Raw genomic sequence first — 3,183 nt, forward strand, 5'->3', positions numbered from 1 at the left:
TAGAGATGGAGTCTCACTCTGTTGCCCAGGCTGGAGGGCAGTGACATGATTATAGCTCTCTACAACCTCAAACTCCTGGGCTCAAGCAATCCTCCTGCCTCAGCCTCCTGAGCAGCTAGGACTATAAGCCTGCACCCCCATGCCCAGCTAATTTTTAAAGTTTTTTTTATAGAGATGGTGTCTCACTATGTTCTCCAGGCTGATCTCCAACTGCTGGCCTCAAGTGATCCTCCTGCCTTGGCCCTTCAAAGCTTTAGGATTACAGGCATGGCCACTGTGCCTGGCCTTACTTGATTTCTTTATATGTTGGTTTTCTTACCTGTAATAAGGATATCTAATTGCAGATATCTTATAGAGATACTAATAGTGACTGCCTCATAGATGTGAGGATAAATGGAAATAATGCACGTGCAATGCTTAGCACAGAAGCTAACAGATGATCAATCTTAGCTCTCGTGATTATTTCCTCATGTCATGTGATTTCTTGATGAACGCCTTGGTGTCTTGGGGGGCACCAAACAAGCTGGTTTAAAGTCCGTGTTCAAAACATCTGCCAAGGGCAGCCTGGCACCACGCTTGGGATAAATGTCTTCACTCCAACACAGCCTCATCTGGGCTAAGGGAGTCAAGCATCAGGTTTTATGGGTCTGACGAAGATGTTTGAAATATTGTAGGAGACTGTCAAAGAATACTTATACCCACTCTGAAAAAGGGCCGTTCTTAATTTTCATCTTTCCTGTAAGTCAGAAAGATATATACTCTCCAAATAATGGCAGTTTCCTTGTCCTGAAGTTATGGCAGCTTGGTGATACAATAAACAGCACCCTGTCATAAGGACCACATAAAACATGGTCTGACATTTCTTTAAAAGTAAAAAGAAACACAACCGCAGCAGATGACCTTTCCTCCGAGGGCACAGCTGTTTTGTGTGGTTAGAGGGACCCGCAGTCTCATATTTGGGGGCTACGATATACGACTGGCTTTTCACAAAGTGTTTCCATGAGAAACTACAGTACGTTCCAAAGGGGAGCACCAATTCACATCAGGCAGGGAGGATTTTTTTCCCCTCTTGATGTTTTCCAAATGATATTTGTGCTGAATATTTGCTATTAGAAACTTCTTTGGTGCATGAAGTGTGAGTGGTATCGAGAATACCAAGGTGTCTTTTGCTTCCTGGTGGAGTTTGATGATGGGCTTTCTACCGGGTTGGTGAGCCAGCACCTTCGTGGACTTATGAGGAGTCACTCAAGCAGTGGTGCTTCTGTGGGTCAGGACTGGAAGTTTCTGGGGGAAAATTTAAACTAGTCCCTTTGTTAGAGATGTAGGCGATTTCCATTTCATCTAAAAATGTTTATTCCTTTTGTTGAATATTATTTGTGCAATGTGCTAAAATAATAATGAACATTTAATAAATCTAAAAAATGTCTAGTTGTACATATGTTAGTGAGACTGGATGTTTTCTTCTTTTCCTTGTTCTCCAAATTATCTTTAACATGTTTTTATTTACATCCTAATAAAAATGAAATTAAAAAGGAGTGTTACATCTCCATTTAATTTTCTGATTGAGTTCTCCGGGACATCAGCGGTAACTGAAAACATTCCTATTAAAGCACTAGATCCCCTCCCCTCAAAACCTCTATCCTCTAAATTAGAATAATAAGCCCTTTGAGATGGGAATTTGGCAGCCTCTCCACAGGATGGAGAGGAGCATATGTCAATTACTGATGGCCGTGGTGCAGATATAAAAATGTGGTCTTGTTGCTCATATCCAAAATCCTGCTACTGACCTGACAACAGCAGAGCACTGAGTGCATGTCCCAGTATGTTGGGAGATTTGTTCTGATTTATCTCTGGTCTCTCACCTTGTCCCCTGTGTGACCAAAGCTGGGCATATGCAAAATGACTGGCCTGGTTGAGAAGTACAAGGTGAGACCCCCGAAACAGTTGACTTATTGGTAATTAGACCACACTGGTATTGAACCCATGACCTCAGCCTCATTAGAGCTGCATTCAGGCCAACTGAGTTGACCAGAAACAGATTCAAAACAGTGAGTGATAGAGGTCTTTGGTGCAGGGTCAAAGGCCTATTTACACTACCCAAGAGCATAAGTGGGTTCTTACTCTACCGTGTTAAAGGAGCGGCAGCAGACAAGATGGCCCAGTGGGTTGGTCATGATTCCCTGCTTTATACAATCGTACAGCATTGCTGTTCTGGCCAACTCCCACCTTCCTTTAACTAGGTCTTCATGTAACTCACGGGTTAAAAAGGAGAGAGACAAGTGTTTCAACAGGACTCTTCCCGTCCCCGCCCCTGCCAAGTTGCTAATGGCTTATAGTAACAAAAACACTAGGACTAAAGTCCATTTCTTTAGGAAGGAGTTCCTTTGAAATGACACTCTTTAAATTAAAAATATCCAAGTCTAAAATGGTGTCCGTGGTGAATTATTATTTTCATCCTTTGCTTTTCAAGGAGATTTAAACACAGCTGACCAGTGCTCACTTTGTGTAGAAAAGGAATCGGTTTCCCAGTGGGAAAGCAAAATACATGGAAAAGGCAAGACATGGGACTGATGAGACCTGTGTGCTACATCAAGGAAACAGACTAGAAATAAACTCAATATATGACAGAATGTTATGTGTGATAACAGTGGCACTTCCAGTGGGAGGAGAATAGGTTGCTTAATAATGGCCGGCCATTTAATTAAGAGAGTTTATAAAATATCTCCTTCAGACCACACCCAAAGTGAAGATTTAGATGTGAAAATAAAACTTTACAATTCTAAAATATAATTGATTAATTTTTTAGTAATCTTGGAAGGCTTTTCTGTGCTTAAAAGTACAGAAATCATAAAAAAGAGATATTTTCATTCTGTAAAAATGTATTATGAAAACTTATGTATATATAAAATACTAAATATTAAAAGGCATACTAGGTGACCATATTTTTGGTGCCTATGGAAGAGTTAACCTAAAGATATTTATAATGCAGATGGAAGATTTAATAAGAAAGCATTTAGAAATCAACAAGAAAAAGATGAACAACTTAATAGAAAACAGATGAAAGAAATGGACATCCTTCACATCAGAAAAAATGTAAATGGCCAGTAAATCCATGAACAATATATTTAACTTCCTTGGTAAATGTCAAGAAGTACACATTTTAATCAATTGAAAGTTAACTTT

The sequence above is a fragment of the Pan troglodytes genome, chromosome 7 (genome assembly GCF_028858775.2).
Source record: "Pan troglodytes isolate AG18354 chromosome 7, NHGRI_mPanTro3-v2.0_pri, whole genome shotgun sequence".
Classification (NCBI taxonomy): Eukaryota; Metazoa; Chordata; class Mammalia; order Primates; family Hominidae; genus Pan; species Pan troglodytes.